This window comes from Moschus berezovskii, chromosome 15 (genome assembly GCF_049115385.1).
Source record: "Moschus berezovskii isolate FMDL1 chromosome 15, NW_MosBer_1.0, whole genome shotgun sequence".
Classification (NCBI taxonomy): domain Eukaryota; kingdom Metazoa; phylum Chordata; class Mammalia; order Artiodactyla; family Moschidae; genus Moschus; species Moschus berezovskii.
This window is the reverse complement of record NC_142474.1, coordinates 68,910,302-68,930,642: the sequence shown is the minus strand read 5'-3', so window position 1 is coordinate 68,930,642 and position 20,341 is coordinate 68,910,302. Positions and strand designations below refer to the sequence as shown.

Here is a 20,341-nt window from a genome sequence, read left to right as displayed (position 1 = left end):
TCCGACCTCTGCCCTGAAAATGAAGAAAATTCAAGACACCATTTCCTCGATCCCTCCACCCATACCTACCAACATTTACTCCCTGATCCTGTGCCTGCTGGCTCTCGAGTGACTAGTTATGACATCAGACCCCAATGCCAATTAGTCTCTAAGTTGTTGCCCATCAATATCTTTGACCATTTTCGTCTCCTCCTGAGTCAATAACATCTTTCTTACCATAAGAAGCCAACTCAACCTATCTATTGACTAGTGCTTTCTCACGTGAGCCCTTCCAAATTCCCAGTAAAGAAAGCACGTCCCTCTTTCTTGACCAAGACTGAGCTGAAGTTCCCAGGCACAGGGACAACCTCACGGGCACATTGTTCCAAGTAGGGTGGTGCTGCTGCTTTGTACAGACCGAGCAGAGTTAAAAAGGAAGAAAGGGACAAGAGGAGGGAGTTTGGGAGCATTGAGATGTGCACGGAAGGAGTTTTCTAGACTGGGCCCTTCCTGAATTATGGAGTTTTACTTCACGTCTTCTGCCAGGATTATTTGATGGTCCTCAATATGATTTTAGCACTATTTTTGGCCAAAGCGCCACACTGTATTTCAATACCCTATCGCTTTGCGTTCTTTTCCGCTCTATGCATGTTCCTCTGATCACGTCTGACCCTGCCCCAGCCTTATGCACGCTACATGGATGCCCGAAATCTCTGGGTCTCAGCGATAAAGAAGGACAGGGACTGACAGGTGCTATGACGTGCACGAACCTTGGAAACACCAGGCTGAGTGAAAGAAGCCACAAAGATGAAATGTCACAGGGTGATTCTATTTATATGAAGTGTCCCGAACAGGCACGTTCATAGAGACAGAAAGCAGAATACTGGTTGCCAGGGGCTGGGGGTGGGGGTGTGGGGAGTGGTTGCTGATGAATGCAGGGTTTCTTTGGGAGGTGAGGGGTATGCAGTTCTGTGCCTATACCAAAAACCACTGAATTGTTTGCTTTTTTTTTTTTAAGATTTTATTTTTCTATGGGAGCATTTTTAGTCTGTATTGAATTTGTTGCAATATTGCTTCTGTTTCATGTTTTGGAGTTTTGGCCTGGAGGCATGTGGGATCTTAGCTACCAATCAGGGATCAAACACGCACCCCCAGCACTGGAAGGCAAAGTTGTAACCACCGGATGACCAGGCAAGTCCCTGAATTGTGCGTTTTAAGTGGGAGAATGGTATGATACGTGAGTTGTATCTTCATAAGGCTGTTACCAAAACACAGCTGGCCGTGAGGAGAAAGGAGGAAAAGGAAGAAGCCAGCACAGGAGGAAGCAAACTGTGAGGCTGGGAGAAACCAGAGCGGGATCAAGAGAGTTCCCAGGAGGAAGGAAAAGTATGTTCCTACAAAAAAAATCAGAAAAGGGATTTCACCCAATACCTGAGAAGCCTGCTGTCTCTAAAGTGTGTTCTGGAAACTGCAGGAAGGCAAAGCGAAAGAGAGGAAAAAAAGCCTGGGTCCATGTGGCAATTGTGGGAAACAAACAGAGGGCAAGGCTGACAGCAGATTATATGCACCAAAGCTGAGAGTCAGGACATCAGAAAGCAGAGTGGAAAACACAGCACAGGACAGAGAGACAGGAAAAGAATTTTGAAATAAAAATTAAGTTGAAAGAAACAGGAGAGCGCACTTTCTTTCTCCTGGCCTCAACAACACAGACCCTTCTACCTCCGTCTTCCCTGCTCCCTCTCCTCTTCCAGGTGGATTTCCTATCCCAGCTCTGTTCGCAACAGGCTCAAGTGGGACCCTGCCCCTTCCCATCCGCCAAAGTGGTCCTTCTTGGAGGGCCCTGTGCCTTGCTCTGATGACAAGCCCAGGAAATCAGGGGCCTTGGGAATACACACAGGGGCTGAGCAGGGTTACGGGACTGGCACGAGCTCCCTCAAGCATCCAGCTCCTGGGCAGCAGTGTCCCTGGTCCTCACCAGAAGGCTATTCATGGATGGAGCCAAGCAGAAACCATCTTCACTAAGTTACTGGGAAAGTCCCTTGATGCCAGGCCAACTGGCAGCTTGTGAGAGCAGACAGTTCTGGAGTGGGTCACTTCTACTTCCTCTCTCACCAAACATCTGGCCTGGGCACTAGACCATGAGGCAGGAAATCCTGAGCACTTGTTTTTAGCTGTGACATGTGGTCTGGTGGCAAGTCCTTTCAACACAGAGCTCATTTTCTATTCTGCATTCATGTAGCAGCTTTTTATTCTGAGTAGATCAGGGTGGCAGACAGTAACCTGGTTGATGTTAGGGTTGCCATCTCACAATTCTAAAAGTTGAATGGGGAAACCAACCATCTCTGGGTCACATAGTGAGTCACTGGGTTAGGCCAAGATTAGAATGCATCAGGGCCCAGATCTAGGTCTTATCAAACAGGCCCAGGTTAATTGTTGGGGTGACACTCTGATGATGCCTTAAACTTAAAGCTATGAGAGCTATTATAATAGTCTGCTCATAGGCTTTTCTAAAAAACATTACACCTGTTTTATTGTAAGAGAGTCAAAACTTAGAAAGGTTAAGTTGCCTAAACTAGAACAAACAACAAAAACTCTTAACTTTCTTGATTCCAAATCCTATGGGTGCATGCTACATCACTTCAGTCGTGTCTGACTCTTTGCGACCCCATGGACCCTCTGTCTGTGGAATTCTCCAGGCAAGAATACAGGAGTGGGTTGCCATGCACTCCTCCAGGGGATCTTCTTGATCCGGGGATTGAACCTGCATCTCTTAATTCTCCTGCTGGCAGGTGGGTTCTGCCACCTGGGAAGAACCCAGGGGGATTCTACCACTAGCGCCACCTGGGCAGCCCAAATCCTATAGACCTCCTCTAATTTATCTAGTCTTCAAATAATACAATAGACATACCCACATCCCTCCCCACAACAAATGAGTCACAGTTAAAACTTTAAATTGTGTAAATTTTTAAAAAATTATTTAAACTGTAGAAGTTTATTATTTAAAATGAAAAATTGGTTTTCTAATAAAATTTACAATTTAAATAAATAAATAAAAATGAAAAATTGGACATAAAGGAAGGTGTCCTGGCTGCCTAAGACAGTCTGCGGGTGGGGGTGGGGAGTGGGGATGGGGAAATGCTCTTCGCCCTTCGTGGGGCTTTTTTCTGTATTTTGTAAATTTATTTTTAATTAGAGTATAATTGCTTTACCATGTGGTGTTGGTTTCTGCTGCACAGTAACATGAATCATATATAAGTATAGTACATCTCCTCCCTCCTCAGCCTGCTCTTCCTGTTTTATTTGCTTTGGTACAACAAGTCTCCAAAGCAGAAGTACACCCACTCGAGGCCAAGAATGGGGTGACTTCACTCGCATTTGTTCAGATTTGTGTACGGCAGCTCCTTTGGGCACTGAACGTGACTTGGCTTTTTGAATATGTTTTGTGTGTATGTGCCCAATCACTCAGTCGTGTCCGACTCTTCGCAACCCCACAGACTGTAGCCTGCCAGGCTCCTCTGTCCATGGGATTCTCCAGGCAAAAATACTGGAGTGGGTTGCCATGTCCTTCTGCAGGGGATCTCCCTGAGCCAAGGACTGAACCTGAATCTCCTGCATAGGCAGTCAGATTCTTTACCACGGAGCCACCTGGGAAGCCCATGAAAATGCTTCATATTTGAAATGTAAGGCATAAAGTGAACACACTTCACTTTTCCAGAACCAGGCAATCAGAATGTCTGTCAAATCAGACATTCTATGCGTGTCTATGCAATCATGTATATGCAAATTAGAAGTTTGAGCCCTGGGAAAAGTTTTAAAACATAATCACCACCATCTCACCCTTACTCCACCTACTTTCCACCTAGTTCATAAGTCCAAGAAATCCAAGATATACACAATTAAAGAAAAGATTTCCTGTAGTATTCCACCACCAGAAAGCATTTATTAAATACCTAAGTGCTTGTGGTTCTGGACTAAGCTCTGTGCAGAGGGAATTGCATAGAACTGGTCTCTCTCTTGTTCTCAAGACCTCACCTTCTAAGGTAAGCAGAATTCACCTGGATAAACAGGTTCAAGACAAAATGACAGCAGGTGGGAACTTGAAAACGTGCCAGTGGCTGGCCACTGAAGCATTCATCTGGTCCATGTCAGTGCATTTTCGGGGTGGGGAGCCAGGAGAAAGCATGTGGGGGTGAGCGGCTGTCGAGTTTCCCAGGGACCTTGGGTTCAATTGCAGACGCTGCCCATGTCTCTTGGAAGAAATCAGCAGAGCAGGCTGTGGGATGAGATTGCTGCCAGGAGCGAGGAAATTATGGATAAACAGCTGGGCTGGAGGAGGGGCAGAGGGCAAGCGGTGAGGGTGTGGCCAGCAGAGGCCAGCGAAGCAGAGAGAGAGGGACAGGTGAGGGGAACACAACAGAGCAGCTGTCGCCGGCAGCCCCACCCATGCCTTTAAGTCCAAGGTGTTTCTGAAGCCTTCCACTGGGCTAAGGGTCCTCAGGTAGATCCTAGGATGTCTGTGACGGGTGGGGGTGGGGAAGAGGAGGATCCTAGTGAGGTTAACACATGTGGATTGGAGTCAAGGAGGGAAGGGCACAAAAAGGGAGTCCTGACAAGTGAGAGGATCAAATGCATCAGGAGAATCTTTAAATCTGCTCCCGGGGATAAGGAGGCCCCAGCAAAGCCCTTCGTATTTCTGAAGATGAGTGAAAACCACTCAGAAGCGGATGAACAGGGGCCAGAACATCTCAGCTGACCCGCTGACTGTAGTTTACAATCAGGCCTTGTAAAAGGATAGGGGTGAGTATCAAACCTGACTTGGTGTTATGAAGCCCCCAGAGGAAAAGAGAATTTTGTCTTTAAAAGTCATCAGATTTGCTAGTTAATAACTACAAGCTTTCCAAACCTTTTTAGATCACAGGTAGAAGCCTGATCCCACCACAGTCCAGACCCCACACACAGATAATGCACCTGAAGAGAGGGGCTGAGTCCCAGATTGAAGCTTCTCATTTCAACCCCTCCAAATAACACACGTCTTCCCATAATTATGCACGTTTGTGAAAAGAAACATCTAAGGCATCTTAATGAGGGAACAAGAAGATGGAAAGCATCTAGCCAATAAATGTGTTCAGTGGCCACTAATTCTCATGAAACACCGATTATAATTATGACAGTGAAATACTACATCTTTGCAAAACAGAGTGGTAAAAATTCAAGGTTGTCCATAGCTAAGGTAGAGAAATAGATTCTCTTCCATACACTGGCAGTCTACTGATAACACTTTAGGGGGTGGGAATTTGACAGGATCTATCTTTAGGAAATGTCCATGCCTTTCAGCCAGCAATTCACTTCTGGATGTCTGTCCCAGTTTCCATCTGTCCTAGAGAGTTATTCAAGTGTATGCACAAAAGAAGCAAAGAATGTTTATTACAGCAGTGTCTAAAATTTGAAAAAAATAAAAAAGGAAACAACTTAAAAAGCTATCATTAGAGATACTAGTTAAATCTTTGCACATCCATGGAATACACTGTAGCAGCAAAAAATAAATAAACGAAGTAAATTCATATGGAAAAGACCACATCAATAGTCTTATGTCACGATGTCAAAGACATAACACTGACGGCAAACTGAAGTTGAGGAAGGCTATATAACATTGTTCATGCAAATACATACACTAAATTATCTATTTCTCTATGTAAATATGATCACTCAAATGAAAAGAAGAAAATCTGGACATTTATACCAAACCATAACTGATACCAGTAATTATGTCTAGGGGAGGAAGTAGGTTGGGGAGTGGGGAATTCAGAGGGATTTTTGTCTTTATCTATATAGAATTTTCTCTTACAATGAGAATATATTCATGGGTTTCTTGTGCAAGTAAAAAATGGATTTTAAAAGAATGAGGAATGCAAGTGAACTTACAAAACAAAAATAAACTTACAAATATAGAAAAAAAAAAAAAACTTATGGTTACCAGACTTCCCTGGTGGTCCAGTGGTTAAGAATCTGCCTGCCAATGCAGGGGACATGGGTCTGGACATCTAAGCCTTTGAGCCATAACTAGTGAGCCAATGCTCCAGAGCCCGTGCTCCACAATAAGAGAAGCCACCTTGATGAGAAGCCCATGTGCCACAATTAGAGAGAAGCCTCTGCTCACCACGACTAGAGAGAAGCCCGTGTGCAGCAGTGAAGATCCAGGGCAGCCAAAAATTAATTAACTTTTTAAAAAAGAAAAAAAAAAAAGAAACTTGTTACCAAAGGGGAAAGAGGGTGGGGAGGGATAAATTAAGAGTTTTTATTAAAATATTCACACTGCTCTATATAAAATAACCAGCAAGGACCTGCAGGTAGCACAGTGAACTATGATCAATATCTTGTATATCCTATAATGGAAAAGAATCTTAAAAAGAATATATATACATATGCATTTATCTGAATCACTTCGCTGTGCACCTAAAACTAACACAACATGGTAAGTCAACTATATTTCAATAAAATTTTTTAAAAAATTAAAGCAGAAAAAGAATGAGGGGAATGAACAGAGCATCTGTCTTCATGAGCCAGACAAATAAATAGAGCTGACTGCTGAGAAGGATGGAGCTTCTTCCCAGGGAACGAAGCAAAATTACCCACTTCCTTCTCGCCCGCACACCCTCTCCCTCAGCACTGACTGGATGTTTGACATCTATGTCTGTTGGATGGGTGGCCCCAGCAATCTATTCTAAGCAGTGGTACCCCAGACCACTGACCCACCCTCCGCAGAATGAGGAAGACACGGGACTAAGAACCGCCACTGTGGGAACTTCCCCAGTAGGTCCTCGCTGTAACTCTATAACCTGTAGTTTCAGAACTCACCGACAGACCGTTTTCCTTGACTCACCTCCAAGGGAGTTTGATGTACTACACAGAGAATTCAAAGAACCTCAGTCTCAGTGAGTCTGCAGACCTGTGGTTTTAGAACAGATACACCAGACTACTTTGAATGTACTGAATTGGCTCTTTAACAAGTCACCCACAAGAGAACTGGTGACAAAGGTGATCTATGAATTGATGGGCACAGAAAGTAACCCTTTTCAGATGAAAAGACTGGAAAAAAACAAAAACAGATAAACAGCAACAAAAACAACCTAAACCAGAAGACTGGGGAAAGGAAGAAACCTGATTTAAAAAAAGAAAAAACCCTCCAAGTTTTTGGAGTTGCTAAGTTGCTAAGTCTCGTTTTCCTCAGTATTTTCACCTTCATACTTCACTCTTTTACTTTTTCATTTTCCTACATGAGAGGTGAAAATACTGAAGCATGAATGAGCCCTTTATCCTCAGAGAATGTTTGGCATAAAAAATAACTGCACAAGCTTTTATTTTCTTTAGAGGGGAACAAAACAATATTTTCCATCTCAACCCAGCTAACAGGAACATTTAAAAAATATTTTGCTGGCAGAGATTACAATCACAGATGCTCTGAACCAAACAGCATCACATTGCCTTCCTCATTAATTTAATGAATTGTGACTTCACATAGAGGTTCACATTCAAAAACTAAGTTTCCTAAAAGTAGTATTACAGTCTTGACTCATTGAGATTATAATGAGGCAATGTGATCACATATTGAATCAAAGGTCTTATTGCAACAACTGGAAAAATATTCTTCTGTGTATACAGTGTCCCTACTGTAACCCATTTGTTGGCTCTTGGTAAATGAAATAAAACCCACTTAAAATTCTAGGACTTCCCTGGTGGCTCAGACGGTAAGGCGTCTGCCTACCTTGCGCGAGACCTGGGTTCAATCCCTGGGTTGGGAAGATCCTCTGGAGAAGGAAATGGCAACCCACTCCAGTACTCTTGGCTGGAAAATCCCATGGACAGAGGAGCGTGGTAGGCATGTGTATGCCTGTGGATGATTCATGTTGATGTATGGCAGAAATCATCACAATATTGTAAAGTAATTATCCTTCAATTAAAAATAAAACAAAATTTTAAAAAAATTTTGTTGTTTCAGTTGCTGAGTCCAGGCAATGTGTGTATACACGTGTATGTATAGTAATACACTATATTTCAAATGTTTCTGTACGTTTGAAATTTTTCATAATAAAAACTGGAAGAACTTCGGTTGCTTCTTTCAAAATCTCTTTGAGGTGACCCCAGTACTACTGCACCTCTTTCTGGCTTCTCATGTGTAATAACTTAGAGGCAGATGGCTCTGCCCTTCTCTGACTCCACTTTGCAGACTGGCTTGTGCAACTCCACGTCTCTTCCAAAATAAGCTCTCTTTGGGCCACTCCCTGTCTCCTTGTGGCTCATCACAAAATGCCAAAGCTCTTTGCCCAGCTTTCCCTGTTCTCAGCATCCAGCCCTCCCTCCTGCTTCTCCTTGGTCCCCACCATCCAGGAGCTGGTCTGCTCACCAATGCTCTGTCTTATCATGCATCTTTGCCCCTGGGGCATCGTGCCAGGAAGGTGCTTCCTATGACTGATCTAAGGTCCTATGACTGATTCCAGTCCAGCCTACGTCTTGCTGCCCCCACTTATGCCTTGTCTTTAGCACCCGGAGTCCGAGCCATATACATCCAGAAAGAGTACCACTTGCTCCTAGCATGCAAATAGAGCATTTCCACTCTCAGTGAAGTTACCGCCTCGGTGATTCCCTCTCAGCTACTTAAAAACCAGGAGATGAAAAGAATAAGCATCAACTAACAGGTGTTGGAAGGTAAATTATTTACCACTTTCAATGCAGTGATGTTCTGCTGCTGCTGCTGCTAAGTCACTTCAGTCGTGTCCGACTCTATGTGACCCCATAGACGGAAGCCCACCAGGCTCCCCCGTCCCTGGGATTCTCCAGGCAAGAGGAACACAAAAGCAAATTAGCTAAGAGTACGTGACCCTGCCGTGAGTTTGTTCAACACAAACTGATGGAGTATCTGTGCAGGTGCTTTTTCTGGGCACTTAAGATACATCAATGAATAATACAGATAAGCCCTCAAAGAGCAGATATTCTGTGGGGAGCAGGGGTGCAAACATAACTAATATATATCTCTTTTATAAGGGTGATAATCCCACTCACAGGGGTTTCCCCAGTGGCTCAGTGGTAAAGAATCCACCTGCAATGCAGGAGACTCAGGTTCAATCTCTGGGTTGGGAAGATCCCCTGGAGGAGGGAATGGCAACCCACTCCAATGTTCTTGCCTGGGAAATCCCATGGACAGAGGAGCCATGTGGGCTTTAGTCCATGGGGTCGCAAAAGAGTCAGACACGACTGATCAACTAAACAACAATCCCACTTATGAGGGCCCCACCCTCATGACCTCATCACTTCCCAAGGTCCCCATCTCCTAAAACTATCACAATTGTAGATTAGGGTTTCACCATACAATTTTGGGGGAGACACCAAATACAAAATTCAGAATATAGCAAATAATGAGGTTTCATTGAGACAGTGATACTTGCATAACGACTTGAAGAAGATGAGGGAGTCGGCCATGAAATACTCAGAGAAACAGCATTCAGGGCAGCTGTGCAGAAGAAGCCCAGCAAGGGACGAGCTTAGTGAGGCTCTGTCACCTCTCAAGTGTGGGCACTCAGGTGCTCAGCAACTCACACCAGAGGACACAATTCCTAACTGGCTCTCTCCTTTCCTTTCCTCCAGACACACCCCACTTCAGCACACGGGACTTTCCAGCTCCAACACAATCTTCCACATTGCTTAAGGTAAATGTCCAATGCATACTATATTAGGTAGGGAGCAAATAGATAACTGTGTACTTCTATTTCTCTTGAATGTCTACTACAGCACAGATCTCCAAGAAGACACTCAAAAACACGTCTGTCCATAGAGAACAGGCTTATGGTTGCCAAGGGGGTGGGGGGAAGGATTGGGAGTTTGGGATGAGCAGATGCAACCTATTGTATTAATATATAAGATGGATAAACAACAAGCACAGGGAAATATATTCAATATTCTGAGATAAACCATAATGGAAAAGGATATGAAAAAGGGTATATGTACCTGAATCACTTTGCTGTACCGCAGATATAAACACGACACTGTAAATCAGCCTTACTTCAATAAAATTTTTTCAAAATCAAGTCTGTTAACTGATTTATTATTTAATGGCCTTGCATATTATCAAAATATCTCTGATGGCTCAGATGGTAAAGAATCTGCCTGCAATGCAGGAGACCCAGATTCAATCCTTGGGTTGGGAAGATCCCCTGGAAAAGGGAATGGCAACCCACTCCATTATTATTGTCTGGAGAATTCCATAGACAGACGAGCCTGGAAGGCTACAGTCTATGGAGTCTGCAAAGAGCTGGACCTGACTGAGTGACTAACACGTTCATACTTTTACTATTATAAAAATCTTCACCACTATTTTGGAAACTTTTTCTTCTTTTGATTTCATGTTATGTTCTTTGGAAAACTGTAAATAGAACTTAGCACACAGTAAGGGATGAAAGTGAAAGAGGAGAGTGAAAAGTTTGGCTTGAAGCTCAACATTCAGAAAATGAAGATCATGGCATCTGGTCCCATCACTTCATGGGAAATAGATGGGGAGACAGTGGAAACAGTGTCAGACTTTATTTTTATGGGCTCCAAAATCACTGCAGATGCTGATTGCAGCCAGGAAATTAGAAGACGCTTACTCCTTGGAAGGAAAGTTATGACCAACCTAGATAGCATATTAAAAAGCAGAGACATTACTTTGCCAACCGAGGTCTGTCTGGTCAAGGCTATGGTTTTTCCTGTGGTCATGTATGGATGTGAGAGTTGGACTGTGAAGAAAGCTGATCACCGAAGAATTGATGCTTTTGAACTGTGGTGCTGGAGAAGACTCTTGAGAGTCCCTTGGACTGCAAGGAGATCCAACCAGTCCATTCTGAAGGAGATCAATCCTGGGTGTTCATTGGAAGGACTGATGCTAAGGCTGAAACTCCAATACTTTGGCCACCTCATGCGACGAGCTGACTCACTGGAAAAGAGTCTGATGGTGGGAGGGATTGGGGGTGGGAGGAGACGGGGACGACAGAGAATGAGATGGCTGGATGGCATCACCGACTCAATGGACATGAGTTTGAGTGAACTCCGGGAGTTGGTGATGGACAGGGAGGCCTGGCGTGCTGTGATTCATGGGGTCGCAAAGAGTCGGACACGACTGAGTGACTGAACTGAACTGAACTGAAGGGAATAAAAGAAATATCCCACTCCAAATCTTTGATGGAAACCAGTCAAGTCAATGTGTGGGAGGAAGAAGGTAGACAGAAAAGATGGAAAGAGGGAATTGCAAAGTCTTTCTCTGGGGAAACCCAGCATCAGGGAGTTCAGTTCCATTTTGCCCTCTGTTCAGGAAGGCCTCAGTAATCAAAGACAACCTGATTTCAGAGGAAGTCTCTGTAAACTGAAACAAATGAGGCAGACTGAGGAGCTACAATTTATACATTTTTAACTTAAAAACATGAGTTATGAATCATGCTTATCCCCACACGGAAGTCATTATAGAAAGTGGAAGATGGATAAAACTGAATAAGCAAACATTAAAATTTCATCTATCCTGACTCTTAGTCATGTATTATCACCTAGCTATACACACACACTTTAAAAACTACAACAAATAAAATTATCCAACCGGAAAATACCTTGTTGCCTTAATAAGATTGATTTTCATCTTAATTATGACTGAGCAATAGTGATATTTCTAACTAGAAGAAAAAAACATCTTTCTCTTCAGGATCTAGACTTCTTGACACAGATGAAGGCAGGCAGGTTGTTTATTTCTTTACCTTGCCCTGACACATTTGTTGTCTTCTGCAGAACATAATCAGTTCCGGAACACTACCAGCCATGGGCACAGGAGTCCACTCAATCATTTCATCAATTCGTACATGGCCACGTCCACGTGCTGGGACCATAGTGTTGAACAAAATAGGCGTGGTCCCTGCCCTTAGGACGTGCCCTGTCCTGGAAGGCACAAGGCATTAAACAAGAAAATTCACAAATAAACATTTAAATTACAGTTATGGTAAGAACTAGGCGTTCCTAGTGGTTCAGATGGTAAAGAATCTGCCTGCAATGCAAGAGGCTCGGGTTCGATTCCTGCATCAGGAGGCTCTCCTGGAGAAGGAAATGGCAACCCACTTCAGTATTCTTGCTGAAAATTCAAGGACAGAGAAACCTGGCCAGTTTACAATCTAAGGGGTTGCAAAGAGTTGGAGACAACTTAGCAACTAACACTTCACACTATGGTAAGTATTAGGAAAAAAGTTTAGAGAGAGCTGGTCTAGCAGTGGGAGTGAAGATGCCAAGGGGTCAGGCTTTCTTAAGGAAATAATGCTTAAGCTGAGGCCTGAGGTAGATTAGGCCTTAGCCAGTACATGAAGGAGGGAGGGAGGGTCCTCACAGAGGGAAGGGACTCAGTGCTTTCACGGAACTGAAAGATCAGATTGCTACAGATAATTAGAATGGGAAGGGATTGTATTAGTTATGGTTCTCCAAAGAAACAGAACAAGTAGGATGTGTAAATATATAGAGAGATCTATTATAAGGAATAGGTTCATGCGTTTCTGGGGGCATGTAAGTCCTAATACCTGAAGGATCACGCAGCAAGCTGGAAACCCAGGAGAGCTGAGATTATAATTGCAATCCCAGCCTGAAGGCCTGAGACCCAGGGGAGCAGATGATGTAGTCCAGTCTCAAGTCCAATAGACTTAAGACCCAGGAAGAGTCAAAGATTTACTTTGAGTCTAAAGAGAGAAAAAAAGCAAATGTCCTAGTCCAAAGACTTTCAGGCAGGAGGAAGTCTCCATGCTCAGGGGAAATCAACCTTTTGTTCTATTTGGGCCTTGAACTGATAGGGTGAGGCTCACCACGTTACTGAGGATAATGAGTTAAAAAATTAAAATAAGAAGGATCCTTCCACCTGTCAACTCCAATCTGATAGAAACTCTCTCATCCTTGCTTTTATAGAGAAGGAATTTTGATCAGAGTAAAGAGAAAGTCATGTGCCCCTAGTGGCCAGGAGGAATATTAGCACAAAAGCAACAGACTTGATAGGAGTTGGCAAACCACAGCCCACAGGTCAAACCTGTCCTGCCCACAACCTGTACATGTTTTTGTACAACCCATGGGCCAAAAATGCCTTTTACATTTTTAAATGGTTTTCTAAAAATCAAAAGAATACTATTTCATGATATGTGAAATATATCTGAAATTCGAATTTCAACGTCCATATATAATCTTGTTGGATCACCCTTTGTTGGGGGTGCTCTCATGCTATGAGACAGAACTGGGTCATTGTGAAAGGGATGTGTGATCTGCAAGGCCTAAAATATTTACCATCTGGCCTGTATTGGTCTGAATGCTTGTATCTTTCCAACACTCTTATGTTGAAACCTGATACCCAATGTGATGTATTAGGATGTGAAGTCTTTGGGGGTGAATAGGTCATGAGGGTGGAGCTCTCATGAAGGGGATTCGTGTCCTTATGAAAGAGACCCCAGAGAGCTCCCTTACCCCTCTGCTACACTATGTGAAGTTAAAATAGAAGGCACAGACAAGAAAGTGGGCCTTCACCAGACATTGGATCTGCTGGTGCCCTGATCTTGAATGTCCTGGTAACCAGAATTGTAAGAAGCAAATTTCTCTTTACAAGTCACCGGTCTGTGGTATTTTATAGTTGCCTAAACCAATAAGACATGGCCCTTTACAGAAGAGGTTTGCCAGTCCTCAAGGTTAAAGGGAATGGACAGATCAGAAACTCAAGAAAGGAAGAGTCGGGCAAAACTGTAGAAGGTAGTACCATCCCACCTTCATCGAGGACTGAGCTCACAACAGAGAAGGGTCTCTCTGTGAGGGCTGTAGTATTTTACAATGCCTTGGTTGTTCAGAGGCCTAGGGAAGGGAAAACGATGAACATACCATGCAGCCTGTCAGCACATTACGTATAGACTCACATTTGGATTATTATTGCTGTTGTCTTATTTGATGATACTGTGTTTTTATGCTGATTTAAAAAATGTTCCTTGGGCTTCCCTGGTGGCTCAGTGGTAAAGAATCTGCCTGCTAATGCAGGAGATGCAGGTTCAAGCCCTGATCCAGGAAGATCCCACATGCCGCAGGGCAACTAAGCCCATGCACCACAATTTCTGAACATTCACTCTAGAGCCCAGGAGATGCAACTGCTGAAGCCTGTATGCCAAGAGCTTGTGCTCCATGACAAGAGAAACCCTTGCAATGAGAAGCTCGTGCACAGCTAAAGATTAGCCCCCACTCTTTCCAACTAGAGAAAAGCCCTCACAGCAATAAAGACCCAACACAGCCAAAAATAAATAAAGAAAATTTGAGGGAAAAAAAAATGTTCATTTAAGTAAAAAACCACTCTGCCTTTTAGAGTCTGACATCCCTCACCAGCCCTGCATTCTGACCATGTTGGGGGTGAGTGACATTTTCCTACAAGGCTGGCTCGTTACTTTTGCTCCTGGAATTGCAAATCCTAGGATCAAATGGCACAGTATGAATACAGCAAGGAGGGGAGGGAATCCCACCAGAGGTGCCCTGAAACAAAGCAAACAAACAACTTCAAAACCACATCAGGCAATCTGGACCTGTTACAGGACAGATGGAACTCTGAATTGTTTGATTCCATCAGCAGAACAGAGGAAGGAAATGTTTTAAAATGAGATTATGTTATTTTCCCCAGTTCTTATTATGAAACCTTCCTGAAATGAACTTTAAATATCGGCAGCCCCTTTCATGGAGATGAATGGGTTTCAGCCAGCAGGAGCATTGCAGGAAAGTGGCTCCATTATGAAAAATGTGGAGAGGCAGAGGTTAGATGAATAGTGGATCCCTGTGGGGCCCTTTGGCTGGGTGAAAAATCAGGCTCTCAAACACAGCTGTGTGTGTTAGGAAGGGCCAGATGTCTTTGAAAAATCTATGTGCCCCATATAAACATTAATTAAGGGGTCCTTTGGCAAAAGACATCAATTGTAATGAATAAAAAGTCCTCTGAATTCTTTGCCCTCAACAGGAAAATGATTGACAACTAGTTATTGTGTGGAGAAGAAAAAATACACTGGAAGTTTTGAGAATTTCCCCCAAATAAAATCATGTGATAGTTCTTTATAATGCTAAGTTTTCTATACAGAATTTTCCAAGGGATGTTGTCTGTATTATCCAGCCCCAAACCTTGCTAAATAAAAATAAAAACTTAAATTTAAAAAAAATGGTGTTTTGTTCCTTGTCAGTGAGTGTCCAGGCAGGATGACGTGACTTGGCTAGGGATGTTTTCATTTGTCTCTGTTGTGTTGTATACACACACACATGCGCGCACGCGTGCGCACACACACACACACACACACACACCCCTCTAAATATTGGGTTCCTCTAGATCCTCTGAGTTACAGAGCCGATATCCAACTGCTGATCTGACATTGCCCCTGAGAAGTCTCAGAACAACTGAAATTTAATTACCTTCCCCATACTCCTCCTTGATAATTTTCTCCTGGTCTTCAGCAGCTCTATAAATGGCACATCCCTCCACGCATCAAGCCAGATTTAGGATTCATCTCAATTCTCCTATTGTCATCACCCAGTCCACAGACCATTCCAAAGAATGACTTGAAGTGTAAATAAGACTATATCGTTGTTCTTTTAAGACCTTCACTGACTACCCATCACTTTTAGAATAAAATTCAAACTCTTCTTCCTTAACCTGCAAAGCCTGCGTGGTCTGGTCGGGTAACTTTTTGGGCATTTGCTCAATTATTCCTTCCTTGGTCACAATGTTCCAGCCACACTGGTATGTTCCAGTCTTTGCGTGATAATCCTTCTCCACTCTGAGCTCTGGGTTTCTGTTCCCTGTGTCTGCACAGCGCACCCCCACATACTTCACAGACAGCCACTTTGACGATAGAGTGTGCTCTCAGCTTCCTTTTTCTTTAAATGATCAGGGTTTAGGGCTGAACTGTCACTACTAGAATTCAACATGGCCCCCCAAATGGCACCCTTCTTCACTATCTAAGCTCTGAGTCTTTAAGAAATAAGTCAAAGCAGCCAAGCAGATGGAAACCGAAATAATGCCTTTACAACAGATAAAATAGACCTCGGAGAATGTGGCTTACATTATCTGCAAACAAGTGGCTTCTGAACCCTATCACCAGGTTCAAATAGACCTGCCCCCACCAGTAACAGGCTGTGCGATGTCAGAGCACACCTCCCTGTGTGGGGGGTCTTGCCCCTGGAATATCGACAGCAGGGAAGGGCAGAGAAGACCTGCCTTCTCTGCAGACAGTCTGATTCTCTAAAAAAAGGAGAGGACATATCTGAACCCTGCAAACCCAGTATCTCTTTCCAAACATAAGGAGTTCCTCTTCCTCTAAGCTACATGGCAGGAGGAGACTAGGAGTATTACACTACCAAAGCGTCCTCTTCACGGTAGGGAGCATCAGGACTTGAGAAGTACTCTCTGTTTTGCCCTCACCCCTGTCACCTCCTTTAAATGCCTGCCTTGCTCCCGTCCCCTGGGCTGGGCTCTCCATCTGGCTCTCCTGCATTCCTGCATTCATCTCCCCCATTACCATAATGATCTCCTGTGTGTCTGCAAACTTCCTAAGGGCAGAGACTAGGGAGAATAAAGAGGGGAGAGAAGATATACTGTGAGCTGGTGGGGAATTCTCTTGCAATATCCCACAGGTTGAGAGATGACCCCAACTTGGGAATGGAATGCCAGCTAGGATGGGACTATCAACAAAATGAGAGCAGCCCAAGGACCACAGCAGAGCTGGCCTGTGCATAGAAGCCTCTTCTGGAGAGCTCCATCTTATCTCTTCCCAGCCTCAGAGAAAGGGATAAACCAAAGGTTTGTCCTCCTCACACAGGGCTTTGTGTGACTTTTTTTCCTTTCCTTTTTTTTTTTAAATATACTGAAAACAGAAAAATACCCATCAGACAAAGGCTGCCATGACCTCAAGTTTCAATGGTTCAACCCCTGTTGCAATGACTCAAAGGTTAAGTGGTTCAAGCTGTGTCACAAGGACTTTGGCTTCCCGGTGACACAATGTGCTCTCACACACTAAACTGATCTGATTCTAAAACCAGTGCAGCTGCGGTTGAAGTCTGTCTCTACCAAGGAGATTTCAGCAGCCCCCATATGTGGGGAATAACACATACACAGTGCTAATTGCTGGCAGGTATTACTGAGAAAGTGGCATAATGACTAGTTATAACCAACAACTCTGTGCTTTCTCATCCTAGCATTCACATTCTCTGCAAAGGGTGGCATTTAAGTCTGAACCATTGCAGAGAACGAGGAAGAACGTGCTCACATGTAGGGCAAGCACCCCACGGGGAGGAGCAACCTACCAGATTGAGGACAGCAAGAAACAGAGTTATTAATATGTAAGTCACAACCTAGATGGAACAAGCAATATTCCCAGGACAGAGCAAAGCTTAACCTTGCTCTCCGCCCCCCTCCCCCATTCCCCACCATGGGACCATGGGGACCAGGGGACAAGTCAGGAAGGCAGTGCTGTTCACGGCTACTGAGAAAACACCAAAACTCCTGTAGAGCTCGGTCTACACACGTAGACTCACACATAGATCTGAGCATGTAAATTTGTATAAATAACCTTTACAGAGCCACATCACCCACTGTGCTCCACATACAACTTCCAATTATACCATGTCCTTTAGTGGCTTCTTCCTTTCGAAGAGCCCTCAGAGTTTCTGTTAACCTTCAGCTTTACGGAACTGTCCAACCAGGGAGGGTGTGGAAGCCTAGTGGGACTCACCTGAGCCCACACGCTATGCTAAGTGAAATAAAGCAGTTATAAAAGGACATATTGTGTGATTCTACTTATATGAAGTTCCTGGAAGAACCAGAATCATAGGGACAGAAAAGAGAATGGAGGTTGCCAGGGGCTGGGGAGGCAGTGTTTAATGCAGACAGAGTTTTTATTGGGGAAGATCAAAAAGTTCTGGAGACAGACAGTAGTAATGGTTGTACAACAGTGTGAACATTCTTAAGGCCACTTGACTGTAGACTTAAAATTAATGTTTAAAATGGTAAATTTCACATTGTGTATATTTTTGCCAGATTTTTTTTTTAAAGAAAGGGAAAGTGAATTAATATTCATGGAGCACCTAGCATATATCCGCACTACCATAACTGGTGTGCTTCAGTTCATTTAATCCCAAACAAATCCCCTGGGTTCTGGGCAAGGCAGTCAGCAACCGCATCTGGTCAGCTGTCCAGAGACCACCCTCCATTCTAGACTTCTGGCCTTTCTGGGAGGAGTGCACACACCACGGTGTAAGCCCCTGCCCCCAGGGTAATGGTCAAAAAACTGCCCCAACCTGCCAGAGTTTCCAGAGATGGGGCCCCACTTTTAGCTACCAGCTCTTTGTCCATTGACGAGGAAGAGATCTGGATTCAATCTTCCAGGCTCTGGCTTGCCCCTGTTTCCCAGCCCAGCTATATGGCTGCCCTATAGCAAAAGGGGTCCCCCACCCCAGGAATCAGAGTTCTGTGTGACCAGGGTCACATGCATGTCAGAGATGAGGAAAGACGCACAGTTCCATGAGCTGGGTGGTCTGCAGCTTGAGGACCTCCTGGGCCCCTGGCAGCCTTGGTGGAACAGGAAAGACTGCTACAATAGAGACTCAGAATCCTTCTCAACACAGCATCCTGGGGTCAGAGTTGATTTAACAAGGTGAAATAACCCTTGTTATTTGACTGGCCTGGCCTTGGCTTTTGTTCTGACTTTTCCCCAAAAGGCTGCAGGGCTCCACGCCCCAACCCGTGCTCAATCCCGCCATCTGAGCTGCCCTCCCCAGCCTGCTTCTTGGAGAAGGCACTGAGCAGATAGAGCTTGACCTCCTAAAAAGGCACAAAACTGCAAAGTCCCATCTGCTATCGTCCTGTCTCCACTTTCCAGAGCCAGCTCCCGAGTGTTCATCTTCCCTCCTCTTGGCCCCAGGTCTCTGGGCCACGTGAAACAGGGCAACTTTACCATCTCACTCCTTTTATTAACAACACCTCTGCCTCCCATCACTGAGGCCTGAGCCAGTTTGTTTCAAAAGCTTCTTTCTCTGTTAGTAGAGTAGCATTGACTTCAGATTCATGCACTGCCCAGCTCCAGACAGGACAGAGACACTCCCATTGTGGGTGGGAGATGAGGTTCTTTCCCCTGCAAGACTTCCCTCATCACATCCCACCCCCACCCCCGCTCTCAATTCCTTTTACACATACACACACACACACACACACACACACGTTTGGAACAAGAAGGAAAAGATTCTGCCCTTTAGATTCCAGGCTTGCTCTTGATTGTGGAGATAAGTGCAGCCTCACTGGCCTCACCTCAGCACACACCAGTCAGGAGAGCTGGACTGCAGGAGGGCTGGGCATAGAAATAAGGGGGTGGCCCTGCTCTGGCCGCTTGCACAAGCAGCTTTCAAACCAGATCAGCAGGCCCAGAGTTCTTTGTTCTTTCTGGTACCTGTCTAAACCGTGTTGAACCAGGGTTCTGGCTGCTCCCTCTTGGAAGGAAGAAGAGAAGGCTGCATTTCATTTGTGGGAGCCCAGGAGCTGGCTCCCCACACCTTAAAACCACAACTAGCCCGACTGATTACCAGGACTCTGGGACTCCGGTTTGGGGCAGGGAAGCAGGGGAAGCCCGGTGCCAGGTCTGGAGAAGGCCAGGCTCTGTGCACCCCTGCCTCCTGGCGGGACTCACCTATGAGCATTCAGAGGCAGCGGGGACCCATGTTCAAGGTCGACTTCTAAAGATCCAGAGAAGGCCTTTGCACCAGCGCCTAGGATGGGGCGGTGAACGAGAGGTGGTTCATTTGTTTGGAGCCCAAGGAAAAAGGCAGTTCAACCTGCTCTCCCTCCACCAGCTGCTTTAACAAGCACTGCAAACTATAATTATTAATACATTTTGCCAGTTGGACCAGTTGAGGAAACGGATGGCTTCCCCTGAAGCCAAGGTGTTTGCCAGCCCTGGGGGTTCTGGGGACTATCCTTGAATGTCTTAGTCTGGCTTTTAACAAGCTTGACTTGTTCTGTGAGTCATAGTCCAATTAAAATAAAAGTTGGTGGAGGAAAAAAAAAATTGAAGAAAAGACAGAACTCCATAGAGGATACAAAACCAGTAGGCATGTACAGGAGGCCTTTCTCTAAAAGCACCAACCCAGGACTTCCCTGGTGGTCTAGTGGCTAAGAATCTGCCCGCTGATGCAGGAGACATGGATTCAATCCCTGGTCTGGGACAATTCCACATGCCATAGGGCAACTAAGCCTGCGTGCCTCGACTCCTGAGCCAGCGCAACCCTAGAGCACGTGCTCTGCAGCAAGGAAAGCCACCACAATGAG

At 44.7% G+C, this 20,341-nt stretch overlaps 1 protein-coding gene across 1 annotated transcript in view; it reads right to left on the bottom strand.

Moving 5' to 3' along the window:
• Window positions 1-19,879, bottom strand: part of USP6NL (USP6 N-terminal like) — a 217,159-nt gene extending 197,280 nt beyond the window's left edge. The window contains exon 1 of the mRNA XM_055427518.2: window positions 19,704-19,879. The gene's annotated coding sequence lies outside the window, so the exon portion shown is untranslated. The remainder of the gene's footprint in view (window positions 1-19,703) is intronic.
• Between the last annotated feature and the right edge of the window lie 462 nt (window positions 19,880-20,341).